The sequence below is a fragment of the Echinops telfairi genome, unplaced genomic scaffold (genome assembly GCF_000313985.2).
Source record: "Echinops telfairi isolate 266 unplaced genomic scaffold, ASM31398v2 ScPeMD7_7404;HRSCAF=8442, whole genome shotgun sequence".
Taxonomy (NCBI): Eukaryota; Metazoa; Chordata; class Mammalia; order Afrosoricida; family Tenrecidae; genus Echinops; species Echinops telfairi.
In genome coordinates, this window is record NW_022111304.1 from 2,539,150 (window position 1) to 2,556,928 (window position 17,779).

Genomic DNA, 17,779 nt, shown 5'->3' on the forward strand with positions numbered 1-17,779 from the left:
GTTTTGTGAGATGGAGGACTTTGTGGATTGGTGTTGGACATATGGGTTAATGTTGGACTTGTGGGCTTGGGAAGCATTGGGTTGGGATGTTTTCGTGATGCACACTTTCTTTACATAAAACTCTCTCATACATGAGTTGCTGTGGATTTGTTTCTCGAAAGTACCCAGACTAATACAGAGTCTAACGACCCTTTCACAGGGGTTGCCTGATTCACAACAGTAGCAAAATTACAGTTATAAAGTAGCAATGAAAATAATTTTATGGCCTGGGCGGGGTCGCCACAACATGAGCTGCTGTAGGAAAGGGCCGCAGCATTAGAAAGGTTGAGAACCACTGCTCTAAAGAAAGCTGAGGTTGTCTGTTCCCATAAAGATTTATCGCCTTGGAAACAGTGTAGGGTCCACATAAGTCAGAATTTGCTGGATGGCAATGGGTTTTTGTTTTTTTCCCTGTTTCATTACTCAGATGCACTCTTTATTATATGGAATATTTGTTATTGATTTATTAACTGTATTCTCCTCCCCAATGTGCTAGCAATGCCACCGTGCAGGGATCTGGTCTGTCTGCTGTTCTGCCATACCTAGACCAGTGTTTTGTACCTAGTAGGTCCTGTTTAACCCAAAAAAAGGCAAACTCACTGCCACTGAGTTGCAGGGAAGCACTGCCCCGGTGGGTTTCCAGGACTGTAACTCTGTTTTCAAACTGATGGTTTCAGATTGCTGATCTTGCAATCACAGCCCAAAGGTAATCGATATACCACCAGCATACCCCCCCCCAACACACCTAGATCCTGTTAGGTATTTGTTAAAATACTTGCTGAATAAAAAATACAGTGTTTTTTTGTGTTTTAGATCTCCAAACTGTTTCATGAATATGCATGCTGGCTCATTTCGTCATTACAGCTCTGTGAGTAAAATGGGATCCTGAGCTGATTGTACAGAGGCTCAAAGAAGCCTCTCCAGGCCATAAAGAAACAAAATAACAAGGAAAAACCTCAGATCCACTGCTATCAAGTTGATCTTGACTTCCAGCAACTCTATAAGCCATAGTGAGTAAAAGAAAGAGCTGGGATTGTTCGCTTTTACCAACCCCTCACCCATGCCTAGGGCGAAGACTGTTTGACTCCTGTGGATAGTAGGAGCAACCTGGACATTCTTTGGTTTTGTTTTTAATTTTGAAAACCTGAAGGAAGACTTTAATTGCTTTCATTTTTAGGCACTTCCTTATTTTTATTTTTGGTGAAACTATACACAGCACATTAAACCAAGCTAAACTCATTGCCATCTAGTTCATTCTAACTAACGGCAACTCTATAGGACAGAGTAGAACTGTCCCTGTATAAAGAGACTGTATTTCTTTTTTTTTTTTTTAACATTTTATTAGGGGCTCATACAACTGTTATCCCAATCCATACACACATCAATTGTGTAAAGCGCATTTGTACATCGTTTCTCAAAACATTTTCTCTCCACTTAAACCCCCGACATTAGGTCCTCATTTTTCCCCTCCCTCCCCGCTCCCCACTCCCTCATGAGCCCTTGATAGTTTATAAATGGGTATTTTGTCATATCTTGCCCTGTCCGACGTCTTCCTTCACCCACTTTTCGGTTGTCTGTCCCCCAGGGAGGAGGTCACACACACTTCCATGTAATCGGTTCCCTCTTTCCTACCCACTCTCCCTTTACCCTCGCTGTTTTGCCCCTCACACCACTGGTCCTATAGGGCTCATCCGTCCTGGATTCCCTGTATTTTCAGTTCCTATCTGTACCAGTGTACCTCCTCTGGTCTAGCCAGATTTGCAAGATCGAATTCGAGTCATGGTAGTGGGAGCGGGGAGGAAACATTTAGGAACTAGAGGAAAGTTGTATTTCTCATCATTGTTACCTCGCACCCTGACTGGCTCATCTCCTCCCTGAGACCCCTCTGCAAGGGCATCTCCGAGACTGTATTTCTTAATAGGAATAGAAAGCCTCATCTCTCTCCTGCAAAGTGACTGGTGTTTTTGAACTGCTGACCTTGCTTAACCACTGTGCACAGCACCATGCACAGCACTATGCACAGCACCACATAACCCTGGTTAGCCATGTTTATGTAAGCAATGCAGTGTTCACTGGTTACATGTAAGTTATACCATCATTGACCTTATCCTTTTCCAAATTATTTTTCCACCATTAGCATACTCACTGCCCCTAGCCTTCTCATCTACCTTTTCTAGCTGCTGAACAAGCTGCGCTTAAATAAAAAGGCGTTTCCTGTCCTTGAGGTTGAATCCCTGTCATTCCATGCCCCACGCCGTTACACACACACACACACAGCAGTTCATGGCGGCAGTGACAGCTCCTTCAATGTAAAGGAGGAAGAATATTAACTGCTTGCCTGTTTGGGACCCCGAATTCCCTTGTGTTCTTGTGTGTGTGTGTGTTTCTCAATTAACCAAACAGTAAACACACACACACACATTCAGCTTTATTAAGGCATAATTATGCCTCCTTTTAAAAGTGTATGTGTCGGAGGAGAGTGGAGGTTTTTGTACTTTAAAGTGTGGTGTTTTGCACCCACATTTCTTAAAACCCAAACTCACGGCTATCGAGTCGATTCCGACTCACTGCGACTCTCTAAGATAGGGGAGAACTCCTTTGGGTTTCTGAGGCTGTGAATCTTTAGGAGAACAGGTAACCTCATCTTTCTCCCGCGGAGCCCCTGGTGGAATCGAACCGATGACCCGTTGGCTAGCAGTCCCAACGCCTTCACTTTTTGGTTCTCCCAAACCAAACCGAAGGATTGAGTAGAATTGTCCCTTAAGATTTCCAAGGTCGTGATCTTTCCGAAAGCTGTTCACATCCTTCTCACGCTCCACACTCAAGCACCTATAAAATGTTCCTTGGTTTTCCCCGTATGATTTCGTAGCTTTAACACGTGGAACCGGGTGTACACAGTCCCAGCTCAAACTCCCTCCCCAACTCTTCCCACGGAGTCAACTCGGCCCCAGCTTTTCCTGGAGCCCCGCCCCTCGGCCCCTTTCCAGCTCGGCCCCCACGGCTCTCTCCCGGCCCTCCCGCCACATCTCGCGAGAGGTGAGCGCCTGGCCGGACGGGAGGAAAGTATCTGCTACGCTGAGGGGGGAAAGAAGGAGCCGGAGGCAGATTGTGGGAGCGCGCGCGGGAGGGCGGGCGGCGACGGAGCTACCAGCGGGTGAGTCTTGTTCATATTAGCTAGTCCATGATCTGACAGGAGTCTCCTCTTCAACTCGGGCCAGTCCCAGTGTCCCAGTCCAGGGGCTCCCCTCCCAGTCTGTGTTGGACGGGGGCGCTGAGGCGGTGGCCGGGCCCTGTCTGGGGAAGAGGGTGGGGCGTAGGCCAAATCCGGCCAATAAGGGAAAAGGAAGCTGTGATTGACGGCGATGAGCGCTAATGGGCGGTTGCCTTCACGTTGTGGAGTGCCGCCCCTCTTCTCCCTACTCCCGCCTCCTTCCTTTGGGGGGGAAGGCGGGGCCTGAGGCCTGAAGTGTGGGGAGAACTTGGGGTAAGTAGCCCCGGGGGGCACAGGGCGTGGCAAGGAGAGGGGAGTTGAATCCTGAGGGAAGGGTAGCCTAATGGAAGGGTCATGGAGTGGGGTGGAATGGGCTAGAGGGTAGGGCTACTAAACTAGGTTAAGATCCAGGACTTCCCAAAGAGTGGATTTAAGGGGTTAGCATTGGACGAGGCATATTGGCAGGAAGCGGGCACTGAGTGGGCGAGAACCAGGACTCTTGGGCTGGTGAAAATAGGGCATTGAGGGTTAGCTGGAAAGATAGGTGGAGGTGAATCATTGGAATTGAGGGTCGTGTCATTTCGACTGGCCTAAGTAAAAGAAAATCAGGGACATGCCATCAGAGAGAAAGTAGCGACTTTGAGAAAATTAAGTGGATTTAATTTAGGAAGACTAAATGGGTTAGGCTGAGTAACTTTGGGAAGGCGTTAGTTAGGAAGGGTATGGGAGTCAGGCGGGTGAGGGTGGTTCTGGGAAGTTTTTGGATAGATAAATAGGACCCTCTTAGGATCAGAAGGCTGGTCTATTGATTTTGAGGCTACTGCTTGGGTCTGGCACTCAGACTGGTGGCCCGCCTGCAGGAATGCAGGGATGGAGGTAAAGCAGGAGAAAAACAACACTTTTCATCACTTCTACTCTGATTTCCTTTCTCTCTTCCTCTTTCCACACTTCATCTCCTCCTAAATAGAGAGAGGTGGGGTTGCAACTGAAGGCAGTCCAAGATGGAGCCCCATAGGGACTTATATGTTCCTCCGAACTGCTTGTTATGTTCACCGACTGGGGTGTTTACTACCCAAGACACCTCCCCAGATTCCCATGTTGCTATTTTCCTGACTTTAAAAGTTTGTTTTCTCCTTAACAAGAGGGTATTTTTGTCTTTGTAATAGGGGTCCTGTCAGTTAAATGCAAGTTAGTGGACATGCAAAATATTCTCTGCAAGCTCACTTGAATCCTGTGCTTAACATTTTTTTCAGTTAACTAATTCTTGGAAAGACATCTTCATAGGCATGTGAAGCACATAAGAAAAAGACACTTAAAGTGAGTTTGGGTAAATGTGTGACTGAGTCACTCATATTCTCGAAGAGTTGTTAGTTAAAACAATTAGTTTTAACTTAAACTTTTTTTTAAAAAAACAAAGTGTTGAGTAGAATAGATACCTATTTCAGGAGCGTGAAAAGCATTCCATTTCTTCTTTTGTGTGCAGACCAGAGCCTAAAGATATGTCGTAATGTATATCTTAGGGCAGGGGTTGGGGAAATCAAACTCAATTTGTACTAAAACATGGAGGATGTAAGGTAAGTGGAAGCTATTGCGAAATGTAGCACATTTGTAAGAAAAGAAGCTAAAGAAAAGTTTGGCAGCTGTACTAAGTAGTCTTACCAGTTCTTAGTCTGTACAAAAAGGGGACAGGCCTTTGCCCTTTGTTAGTTGTTTTTCATTTGATAACAAATTGAGAGAATGCAGCCAACTAATAACTTCTTTGTGATAGCATAGCTGTTTTTAATATTCCTTCTCTTTTTACTTTTGAGAAACAAAATAATATCCGGAATACTGGTAACATTATATGAGGAGAAGCCACTGTATATATAATCTTGAATGGCCATTTGGTTTTGTAACCATTTGAAGTTTTTCCCTTGGCCAGGATGTTGCCTCTATAGTACATGGAGACCAATTAAGTACTGACCCTTTAGCATTAATTACTGAATTGGATAATTCACATTAAGAACATTGCTTATTGGACATTAAGTCACCATGCCAGTTGCCAAAAAGAAAATACCCAATGAGAGAGTAGAGTATTTTGTTCTTTCGTCCCAGAATTTGTGATGGTTTGGACTGGACCCCAAAACACCACCCCCCTCCAAACGCCCCATCATTTAACTTATGGATCAAAGTATATACCAGGTGGTCGTTTCAGTGTTGTAATTTTTAAACACCTTTGTTTGCCATGGCTTTTAAATGTTAATAGCCACTGGTACTGGATCTTGTTCCTATTCCTCTCCCCACTTTCAACCCCAAGAGAAATTTATTTTTCAGCCAACTACTTTGCCTCGAGTAAAATCCCAGGCTCTGCCTGAACACAACTGCTGTGAAGTTCTCACAAGTTACTGTTTTGAGCATGTCAAGACTGAGTTTTCCCTGGGCTGCAGGTGGGAGGGGAATCAGTGTTACAGCAGCCTCCTATCCACGTCTGAGAAAGGAAGAGCCTTCTCCTTGCAAGGAAGTTGTAGGTGGAGCAAATAGCACAGCCATGTAAATGTCTAATAAAGACAGCTCTCTTCTTGAGGTTAGTTGGCAGGCTGGTATATAATTGTCCCTTATCCCTTGATAAAGGTTCTAAAGTTAAAGTGCAGACATTTCATTGAGAGAAACCAAATGCAGCCCTGATTTTTTTTTTAAGCTTTCATTTCTTTTGTTGGCAATGTCTCTGAAAATGGCAGTTTGATTTTAAGATTCATGAAAAAGTCTTCCTTCTCTATTAAAAACGTCAAAAAAAACCCCATTTTTAAGTTTCTGCTGCCTAACAGAATAATTAAGTTTTCTTTTGGGATCAAGTGTAGTCACAAAATGTGAAATTGCATCGTATTAGGAGTCCTTGCTTGTTTTAACTTCTGAATGCTCTAAGGATGAGGTCCCACTTCACAAGTACCCTGCTTCGTGGTGGAGTTCTACTTTTAGAATATCCTTCATATTGTGCTGAAGCTCATTGTTGTGCCACAGTAACACTTACAAACCAAACACATATACACACACACAAAATTTACAGTTGGTGTAGGTTTTCATATAGCATAATAATAAACCTAAGTCTTTGTCCACATGATAGCTCTTCAACTAGTTGATGATAGTTATGCTTTGGTAAGACTTTTCTTTCTGGGTCAAATACTCCAAGCTTTCCCATCTGTTCCTTAAATGGCATTTGAAGTAAGTTTTGTGCTCCTCGTTAACTCAGTTACCTAAGTCTTCAGAGTTTTTAATCCATATCTGAATATAGCATCTGAGATCAATATGAGTACCAGGGATATTTTAGCATTTTCCCCACTAGATTCTATACCTCTGCCCTTAAGGAACCTGGGCAGCATCGTGGGTTACACCTTAGGTGGCAGGTCAAACCCACCAGCCTTTCTGAAGAAAGAAGAGGGAGGCTTTCTATTCTCCTAAAGATTTACAGCCTCAGAACCCTACAGGGACAGTTCTACTGTATCTATAGAGGCCAGTATTATTTGGAATTGACTTGATGGCAATGACTTTGGTTATGGTCTACCTCTGTTCTTAAAGTCTAAGATCACATTAATGTGTGCAGTTTATTTGCCTTACATAATTGAGAACTGTATCCCTGCAATTATCATCTTGTTAGTTTTAGCTTACTGTTTTAGCTTGATCATGTTATTCAAGTCTCTCGGCCATTCCTCCTGTCTTTGTATCACTGATAAATTTGATAAACATTATATCGATGTTTTAATTTTAGTTCACTGTTAAAAACGAATAAGGGTGGAACAGTGCTGTTTGACACGAACAGATTATCATTAAACCAAACCCAAAACAATTATAGTAGAGTTGACCCAGACTTGTGGTGACCCCATGTCTGTCAGAGTAGAACTGTGCTTTGTAGGGTTTTCAATGGCTGATTTTTCCCAAGTAGATGAGCACATTTTCTTCTGAGGTACCTCTGGGTGGATCTGAACTACCTGCCTTTCGATTAGTAGCCAAGTGCTTTAACTGTTTGTGCAACCCAGGATACCCAGACAATCATTCCAAAATAAAATCCCACAGACCACTGCTAGTAGTCAGTTTCAACTCATAGTGACTTTACACAGGGTTTTCGAGGCTGTAAATCTTTTTTTTTTTTTTTAACATTTTATTAGGGGCTCATACAACTGTTATCCCAATCCATACACACATCAATTGTGTAAAGCGTATTTGTACATCATTTCTCAAAACATTTTCTCTCCATTTAAACCCTCGACATTAGGTCCTCATTTTTTCCCCTCCCTCCCCGCTCCCCCCTCCCACATGAGCCCTTGATAGTTTATAAATGGGTATTTTGTCATATCTTGCCCTGTCCGACTTCTCCCTTCATCCACTTTTCAGTTGTCTGTCCCCCAGGGAGGAGGTCACACACAGTTCCATGTAATCGGTTCCCTCTTCCCTACCCATTCTCCCTTTACCCTCCCTTTTTTGCCACTCACACCACTGGTCCTATAGGGCTCATCCATCCTGGATTCCCTGTATTTTCAGTTCCTATCTGTACCAGTGTACCTCCTCTGGTCTAGCCAGTCTTGCAAGATAGAATTCGAGTCATGGTAGTGGGAGCGGGGAGGAAAACTTTAGGAACTAGAGGAAGGTTGTATTTCTCATCATTGTTACATCGCACCGTGACTGGCTCATCTCCTCCCCGAGACCCCTCTGCAAGGGGATCTCCAGTGGCCTACTAATGGGCTTTGGATCTCCACTCCACACTCCCCCCATCATTCACTATGGTAAGATTTTTTGTTCTGATGATGCCTTACACCTGATCCCTTCGACACCTCGTGGTTGCATAGGCTGGTGTGCTTTTTCCATGTGGGCTTTGTTGCTTCTGAGCTTGATGGCCGCTTGATTACCTTCAAGCCTTTAAGACCCCAGACGCTATACTTTTTGATAGCCGGGCACCATCAGCTTTCTTCGCCACATTTGCTTACGCACCCATTTGTCGTCAGTGATCCGTTCGACACCCCGTGATCACACAGGTTGATATGTTGTTCCATGTGGGCTTTGTTGCTTCTGAGCTAGATGGGAGGCTGTAAATCTTTTGGAGCAGTTTGCCTCCTCTTTCTCCCGAGGAACAGCAGGTGGGTTGGAATCTCAACCTTGTGGTTAATAGTCCAACGCTTGCTTTTCCAACAGCACCACCAGGGCTCTGTAGACTATCATTAGATTGACATTATTCCATTATACAACCTTTTGGATACGATTCAGTTGTGAACCATTTGTTCTTTTATCATCTAATTTATATCTTCTATGATGTGTCGAGTGACCTTGTGAGGTATCCAGACATGTTCTGCCTCCGATCTATTCCTGAGCTCCCAGGCTGGTGACCCAATCAGAAGAGGAAGTTAGACATTAGTGGCTCTTAGTTATTTTATGCTAATAGTTAGAGATCACTGTGTTACTTGCCAAGGAGCTCTGGACATATTGATGCTAACCATAAAGTCTGTGGTTCAAACCCAACAGCTGCTCCACAGGAGAGAGATGAGGCTGTCCGCTCTCATAAAGATTTACTACCCAGAAAACCTACAGGGGTCAGTTCTACCCTGTCCTATAGGATATCTATGAGTCAAAATCAGCTTGATGGCAATGAGTTTGAATATTGCTTGTAAGTCATTTTTTAAACAATTCATTTTAGAATTGCTCTGGAAAGCAAAAGCTATTTTATCTTACTGTTATTTCTAGACTCTACTTTTCTTTCCCTCCATTTTTAAGATTTCTGATTTTGATTTCTTTTTCTTCCCTTTATAATTATTTTTAAAACTATTTCTTTATAGTTTAAAAACTATTACTTTATAGTATCATACTATAGTGTAAAACTATTTCTTTATAGTATACTGTAGTATAAAACTATTTCTTTATAGTATCATATTTTCTGTCATACGATGAGTTCTATTTTGGAAAGTTTTAGAAGGAAGCATCATTCCCAGAGCAGTTTTAAGTCTCCAGTTAAATAGTTAACTATGGCTCATACAATGGTTGTCTTGTCATTCTCCGTAATATTGACATCTCTAATCTGTGGGAGAAAGATGAGGCTATCCACTTCTATGAAAATTTATAGCCCTGGAAACCTAAAGGAGCCGTTCTTCTCTGTCCTATAGGATCACTGTGAGTCAGAAGCAACTTGATGGCAGTGGGAAATTAGACCTAATTTGTTATTTCATAAAAACTTATGCCAACTGTGATACATAAACATACTGTATATATTTCAGAAAGTTCATGGCAAAATTGTATTATCTTTTAATTCTATTTAGCCGCAAACTTGTTGAAACCCCGTGTGTGTGTGTGTGTGTGTGTGTGTGTGTGTGACTTTAACTAAAAGCATTCAAATGCATTTCTTTGTTATTTATAATATAGTAAATATATGTACAAAAAATTCCTTTATAGCTAGTTTATTTGTGTGGCCGTCTAAGTCTGCCACGCTATCTGCTATCTGTGAAATGGTACTACAAATAAGACAGCTCCAGGGACTGAAGACTTTGTGTGAGCAGCCAACAACTTCCCTGCATGTTAATTTTAGACCTGACAGTTGAATTTATGTTTGAGCAATTTTTCTGATAAATGCATTTTTAAAGCTCCTTCCTCTTTTAGGGTTTTAATTTTTACTTTCATTTTCAAAATATTGTCAGTTGTGAATGGAAATGTATGTGTGAGAAAGTAGCATGCTGTTAGTCGTGGACAAGATGTCATTTTCTTTCTGTACCGTCTCATCTCTCTAAACTTACTTAGCTATGAGTTCTCCTAGAAAGCAGAAGGAGAGCCTTGATGACCCCTCAAGGTCCTTTCCAGTACAAAAATGCATACGCAGAAACTCAGATCAAGGAACTTGGTATTGAAGAAGCAGGAAGAAAAATAGACTGTAAGGAAAATGAAATTGAAATGGCTCTATTGACCCAGTGGGAATGGATAAACAAAAATAAGTAACGTACGTGATGAGAAGTAATAACTCCTCTGAGCTAAAAATAAGGCAAATAACAAATATTTTGCATTGGGGTCATTTTGTGCCTTAGAATATTTTATCATGATATTCTCTTCAGCATATCCTCAGAGGATACTTTGTGTTGAAAGATTATTATTTTTCCCTGTTAAATCATAGTCTTTTGTTTCCTTTCCTTCTCTTGTTTGTCTTTTTGTTTAAAAACTTTTCTCCCCTTTTTAAACAATGTACTCAGTGCCTGTATACAATGAAGCAAAATTCAATTTGGTTTTGCAAGTAAGCTTTTTTTTTATTAGGGCTCGTACAGCTCTTATCACAATCCATACATACATACATTGTGTCAAGCACGTTTGTACATTTGTTGCCATCATCATTCTCAAAACGTTTTCTTTCTACTTGAGCCCTTGGTATCAGCTCCTCATTTTCCCCCCTCCCTCCCCGCTCCCCTGCAAGTAATATTAAAGCTATAGCTTCCTTGGAGAGGAAAGATGAGTGTTACAATTTAGAAAAGATTGTTTGAAAAGATAAACTTGATAAACTTGGTTATCTGGCTTTTAAAACTTTGTAAGCAGGTATCTAGGAAAGATTCCCATCTAAGCCAAAGTTGAGTTAGTGATCTTGTGAAGGATATAGAATACTTGAGTTTATACAAATAAAACTCATATTAAGCCCACTAGCTTTTCTCTTTTTAATTACCTTTAATACTAAATGTTCTCCTACTTTTAAAACCATGCTGTGTAAAAACCTTCTCTCTTCTTTTTAGTGTTCAATTTCTTCTTAAGTATCAGTTGATGAAAGCCAAAATTTACAATAAAAAGTCACTTAATGAGCGTTGGGCTTGAACCTGTGGGAACAATGTTGTTCTGCCATAGTTTCACCTTCTCACAAAATCCAACTACCTTGTTTAAGGGAATGACCCCTTACACTAGGGGACTTCAAATTGTCGGTGGGGAAATGGATTAGAAAGATAATGGAATTTTTCCACAAACTTTTGGAAGTCCCTCATAGCTCCTTAGCTGGCAGGGTGCTTATTTTAGACTTGGTGAACAGGGAGGTACAAACTCATCCAGTTTTATTTGGGACTTAAAATTTATCATTCATTAGAAAAAAAATTATAATTTTCAGTTTTGAAAATAGGAAATAGCCATTCTTTCCAAAACATATGCTGACTATTAGAACATCAGGATGATTTATTGACTAGAACGTATGAGGGGTTTCAAAAGGTTTGTGGAAAATTTCCAATATCATTTCATTTTGTTTTTCTGAGCACTTTTTGAAGCCCTTTGGTATGATTGCTGCAAATGATTTGTGTTGGCACTAAGTTTCTTGCCAATAATACTTAAGTTTTCTCACACTTGAATAACATCTTGTTGATTTTATTTAACATGGCATTTTTGGTACCAACATGTTTTTTGCAGGACCATTTTCTTTAGCTTTTTTTAATTTTTTGAGTTTTCTAATATTTTACAAATCTGCATTTGGGATGGTGAGGGTGAGCATTGGAAAACTTTAGAACCGGGCATTACTAGTCTGTGGGACAGACTTGAAAAATAGATTTATTTTCTTGAACAACTTCTAAGGAACTTCATGATTTGGCTTTGAGGGATATTGCATTTATTTCCTACACAGGATCAAATTCATACTGGGTTTTAATAGTAACGTCTAACAGGTTTATTGTTGTTTGTAGACTGTTTAAATTAAGTCCCTGGTGATTTTAGATTGATTCTTAAAGATCAATATTTTGGAGTAGATTGCTACTAGTTTATTGTTTCAGGGATCATAATTTATCTAAAAACAAATAGAAAGAGTCCCAGCAACATAGATTCTTGTTGGATCATTTACCAGTTTCCAGGAATTTTTCTCCTTCCAAAAGGTCTATTGAAGCCAAATATAGAGAGGTAAAACGTTTTCTAATTGTTTCTAACATTGCTTCCTGTTGCTGCTATAACAAGTTGCTTCTTTGCTCTTGCTTTTTTAACCTTTCTGGGTAGCTCAAAATAGTCTTAGAATCCCCCCGAAGGAGAGACTTACAGAAAGTCCTAGTTAGGCAATTGCTTATGGGAAGCTCCTTCCAGATAGGTTCTAAGCTTTACCATGTGCTGCCGTGATTCCGCCTAATTCTTCCCCTCCTACAAATCTGTTTTCAGTTGTTTCCTTCAAAACTATTTGGCCTACGTAAGTTGGCTTCTTTCTCTGAAACCTAGATCTTTGTGTCTGAGCCCGAATCCAGAAAATAATTTTAACCTTCTCTTTGGTTAATCTGGAGTACTCAATTTGTGTCGTTCTCAAAGCAGTGATCTCAGACTTTTTGGTCTTCCTACCTACCCCATCATACTAAAAATTATTGAAGAATCCAAAGGTCTTTTGTTTATGTAGGTTATGTCTATGAAAGTTTAGCATATTTGAAATAAAAATGTAAATGCTTATTTAAAAATAATAGTATATCCATCACATATAAACATACTGTACATAGTTTTTTTATTAGAGAACTATACTTTCCAAGATAAAAATAATTTAGGGATAAGAGCTGCATATCTCTTTAATGTCTGACTTAATAAAAAGCAGCTGGATTCTCTTCTGCTTCTGCTCCTAACTGTTGCAATTATGTTGTTTTGATTGACGTATATGGAGAAACCTGGTCTCAGAAAGCTATGTTATAGAAAAGAGGAAGGAGTGTTTTAATACTTTTCTCAGATAATTTTGAATGTTCTTCTTGATACAACACTAGTATCCAAAATGTGATAGTTTCTTAAAGGTGCGCTGTAATATGGAATCTGAAACCATTTTTGTGTACTATGACTAGCCCTGCTTGCTTGTTAGATAGCGCTATTGCTCATGTACGATTTTGACTCCATGAGCTCTCTGAAAGGATTTTCAGAACCCACCTTGAAAACTGCTGTCTTACGGTACCAAATTTGAAAATATAATCAATTGCTTTCCATATGGAAGGAATATACAAGGGGGGCTTCAAGAAGTTTGTAGGAAAATAGAATTAAAAGACAATGAAAGCCCCCACATGTAAGCTCTCTAACCACCTTAGTGGTCTCAAATATGGTCCAGGATGTTTTACTCAGGGTGTCTTTTAAATTGTGCATTTCTAGGCCCAATGCCAAGCAAACCCAAATCCAGGAGGCCTAGAATCTCTCTGCACAAAGTGCCTAGGTAAATATGCTCAAGTTTGAGAACTGTCAAGCTAACTTTATTGATGTTATAAGTGTACCTTATTTAAGAAAACCTCAAACTCACCCACGCCATGAAATCAATTCCAACTCAAAGAGACCCTGTAAGAGAGAGTACAAATGCCATTCACAGAGACTTTTAAGACAGAGAACTGCAGAAAGCTCCAGTTTTCTCCTGAGGAGGACTGGTGGCTTCAAACTGCTGACCTTGTATAACCCACCAAACCAGCAGGGTACCTTTAAGAAAACCTAGTTTCTCAAATTTGAAAACCCAAACAAGAAGAAATTAGTATTTGAATTAATACATTATGAAAATATTTATTAAGGATCTAAATCCTGGTATTTGTCATAATTGGGTTATCATAATTAACCATGTAGTTTTGGTGAATGAATTCATCACATATACAGGAAATCAACAAGCTTTTTTTGTGGATATGCTAGGCTTGATAGATCTTGAGGTATCTGCTGCAGCTACTCAACTGCCGTTGTAACTCAAAAGCAGCCATAGCTAATACATGAGCAATAAGTGAGGCTGTGCTCCTCTGAAACTTTATTTCTGGGTGCTGAAATTGTTATTTTATGTAATTTTCATGTGTCACAAAGTATTTTGATTTTTAAATGTACAGACTGTTCTGTGGACAATAAAAAAACATGATAGGCTTAATCTTGGTCATTCTTGATACATGCTTTTTGAAATTAAAAATTATAATATAATCAAATATATTTGACATTAAAGCTATGAACATATTTATTTTCTTAAACAAAAATTGATACTCCATGAACTGTCATCATTCACAGTCATTTTTCTGGACATTAATAGAGATACACGTAGTTGAGTTATAAAAGGATCTGTTAAAAAATAATAACAATAAAATAAATAAATAAATAAAAGGATGTGTTACTTACCTGGCAGGGGACACACCATGATCAGGAAGGTGGTTTCCCAGGGTGAGGCTCGTTCATTGCACTGCCGGTGTGCTGGCCCTTGCGATTTCCCCTAATGCCGGAAACTTGACTGCATAATTTGTGGTAGTGGGGGACTGTGTTCCCGCTCTAAAAAAAAAACGGATCTGTTGTTCATTTTTGCATTTTGTTTGGGGTGTTGAATGCAGGTAACTATATAATTCGTGACTCTTTTGCCTGCTTTTTTATAACTCTCTACGTGTTTTCTAGTCTGTTAACAAAGTACAATAACCTGGATAGAAAGCAGTATAGGCTTACGTAATTTTTAAGATTGTGACACTTAACAATATAGTGGAAAATCAGTTCAGAATTAATGAACAGAAAGTTTACTTCCTAAACTGCTGCCTTGTAAAACTTGAGTCTTCTTTTCCTCCTGGGGCTCACGTAACTTGAGTTATTGCAGTATCACCGTGTGTGTGTGTTTATTGGAATTCTTTTCCCGAGTTGGTCTTCTAGATGTAACGAAACCCCAGCAGCGTGGAGTACCTATGGAGAATAAATGCTGAAACTGCTGTGGGAGGGAGCTTCCGTGTTTATACTCTGCTTGGCAACAGTTAAATTATTTTAAAGTCTGAGACTTGGTATACTAAGTTGTGTTCTTGGACCGAGACCATTTTTACAGTATGTCTGCTGTAGCTGCAGGTTCTGTTATCTGCGAGTTCAACCAATTGTGACTTTAAAATACTGGGGAAGAAGGGAAATTAATCGGTCAAACAATCTCTCAAAGGCTAGCAGTTATATAACATTTACAGTTTCTGAGGTATTATAAGTAATCTGGAGATGATTTGGACATGTTTTCAGGAGAGTTAAGTCTTTAGAGAAGACATCATGCTTGATAAAGTGAAGGGGCATCGCGAAAGGAGAAACTCCCGGATGAGATGGATTGACACAGTGGCTGCACCAATGGACTCAAACATAAGAATGCTTGTGAGGCTGGCGCAGGACAGGCTGTTTCGTGTTTCATTCGGTTGTTTATAGGGGTCGATACAAGTCCGAACCAACTTGAAGGCACCTAACAACATCAGAGATGATTTAAGTATATGGGAGGATGTACATAGATTGTGCATATACTATGCCATTTTTTATAAGAGACTTGAGTTGTGGTGTGGGAGGGTGGGTGGACCATGAACCAGTCATCCAAGTTATTTTTAATATCATAAAAGTACAAAGCCCAATGAGCTTTATTTGTCTGTCTAAAGTTTCACCTTGTTTATAGCTGATATGAAACATTCAGTGTTTCTAAGTCTGGTTTCAGCTCTGTTCACTTCCTTATATGATGCATGGTGGGGGGGGCAGCAATTTCTAAATTTAATATCAGCAATATTAATTATTGTCAGGTAGCATTCATAGGATTCTGAAAATAGATCCTTGAAGGTAACAAAAGCAGAACTATCTTGAGCTGCTTGTTTATTTTGTGTATAGGTATAAGTTTAAGATTTTACTATTTTCTATATGAAGGAACCCTAGTGATGTAGTTGTTACACATTGGGCTGTGAACCACAAGGTCAGCAGTTCAAAATCACCGGCCGCTCTATGGAGAAAGAAGACTTTCCCAGAAAAAGTTTGAACCTTGGAAACCTACAGGAGCAGGTCTACCATATAGATAGGATCTCTGAGTCTCATTTGGTTCAGTGAGTTGGGTCTTTTGGTTTATAGCAGGGGTGTCAAACTCAATTAAAATGCGGGCCATTTGGTGCAACAGGCAGGATTCATACGGGCCACATCACATTAACAGATTATGTTAATTTATATTTTGAAGGGAGGATTCAGGAATATGGATAGGATAATTAAAACACTATATAATTGCTTTTAGTTAAGCATTTAAGTATTTATAAAACTAAAATTATTTTTTACCTGAAACTTGCCAGTGCTTTCCTCCTAGTTTTCACCTCTTTTGTTGTGACCGGAAAATTTAACAAAGTAACTAATAAAAAAACACAAAATGTTGGACAGCTGACAAACATGATGCACAATTGTAATGGCTTCCCTCGAAAAATGTTAACTAGCACTGCCACTAGGTATGATTCATAACAGCACAACCCAGAGTGCTCTTTTTAACGTTTTCGCTATTGGGATCTGTTTACATGATGTGACACTGAGAGTGGCAGACATATCGTTTCCAGACGTCGCCGGAACTGAGTCATCGTGTTTATACAGGTGGGCCCCCCCCACCCCTCCCCAAAGGCACTGGGCCACATGTATACTCGTCTTCAGTAGTTAAAGGGTTAACGAGGGAATTGTGTGTATGGTATTGCCTCGATCTCCCTTAAGTGCTATTTTCTTCATAACAGTTTTTTCTATTTTCATTTTATTTCAGAGCATCACAGGCCACAAAAAATTACCTTGGAGGCCACATGCGGCCCACAGGCCACCAGTTTGACACCTCTGGTTTATAGGGTCACTGTGAGTTAGAAGCAACTTAGTGGCAATGAGTTTGGTGTGGAGTTTATTTTCTACCTGAAGCTGTTAGCTGATTTTTTTCTTTTCTTTTTAAAATTTTATTTATTTATTCAACAAACCTTTAAGCCTTTGTCCCATGCTCAAACCAAAAAACCAAACTCACTGCCATTGAGTCAATCCCAAGTCATGACGACTCCGTAGAACAGACCCTATATGTTTCCAAGACTCTAGCTCTCTGCAGGAGTAGAAAACTCCATCTCCCATAGAATGACTGGTTGTTTGTTTGTTTGGGTTTATTTTGACTGGTGGCATTTAAACTGCTGACCTTGGTAAAGTTAGCAGCCCAACTCATAATCACTAGATCGCTTAGTGATTGAGAACAAAACTCAAACCAAACTTGCTGCCATGCGGTCGATTCTGGTTTGTAGTGGCTCCCATAGTGACTTCTAGAGGTCAGAGTAGAAGTGCCACTGTGGGTTTCTGAGGCTGTTTAAGTCTTTTTTTTTTTTCAATCATTATATTGGGGCCTCATACAGCTTTTATCACAGTCTATATACATCCATCCATTGTGTCAAACACAGTTGTACATTTGTTGCCATCATCATTCTCAAAACATTTTCTTTCTACATGAGCCCTTGGTATCAGCTCCTCATTTTTTTCCTTCCCTTCACCTACTTTTCTGTTGTCCGTCCCCCAGGGAGGGGATTATATGTAGATCATTGTGATCAGCTTCCCCTTTCTCCCCCCACCTTCCCCTTACTCTCATTATTGGTCCCGAGGAGTTTATCTGTCCTGGATTCCCCGTGTTTCCGACTCTTATCTGTACCAGTGTACATACTCTGATCTAGCTGGCTTTGTAAGGCAGAATTGGGGTCATGATAGTGGGAGGGGAGAAGCATTAAAAAACTAGAGCAAAGTTGTATGTTTCATTGGTGCTGTACTGCACCCTGACTGGCTGGTCTCTTCCTTGTGACTCTTCTGTAAGGAGATGTCCAATTGTCTACAATGGGCTTTGGGTCTCCACTCTGT

The 17,779-nt window shown here is 40.3% G+C and overlaps 1 protein-coding gene and 1 pseudogene across 3 annotated transcripts in view; both read left to right on the forward strand.

Moving 5' to 3' along the window:
- Positions 1-3,118: 3,118 nt before the first annotated feature.
- LOC101660530 (cyclic AMP-dependent transcription factor ATF-7) overlaps positions 3,119-17,779 on the forward strand; it is a 92,742-nt gene continuing 78,081 nt past the window's right edge. Inside the window, exon 1 of one of the 3 annotated variants that reach the window (XM_004716873.2) lies at positions 3,119-3,193. The gene's annotated coding sequence lies outside the window, so the exon portion shown is untranslated. Of the gene's footprint in view, positions 3,194-3,507; positions 3,524-7,985; positions 8,005-17,779 lie in introns of those variants that run through there. The other 2 variants (XM_045296329.1, XM_045296328.1) reach the window with 2 other exon arrangements.
- LOC115871782 lies at positions 14,286-14,440 on the forward strand (annotated as a pseudogene).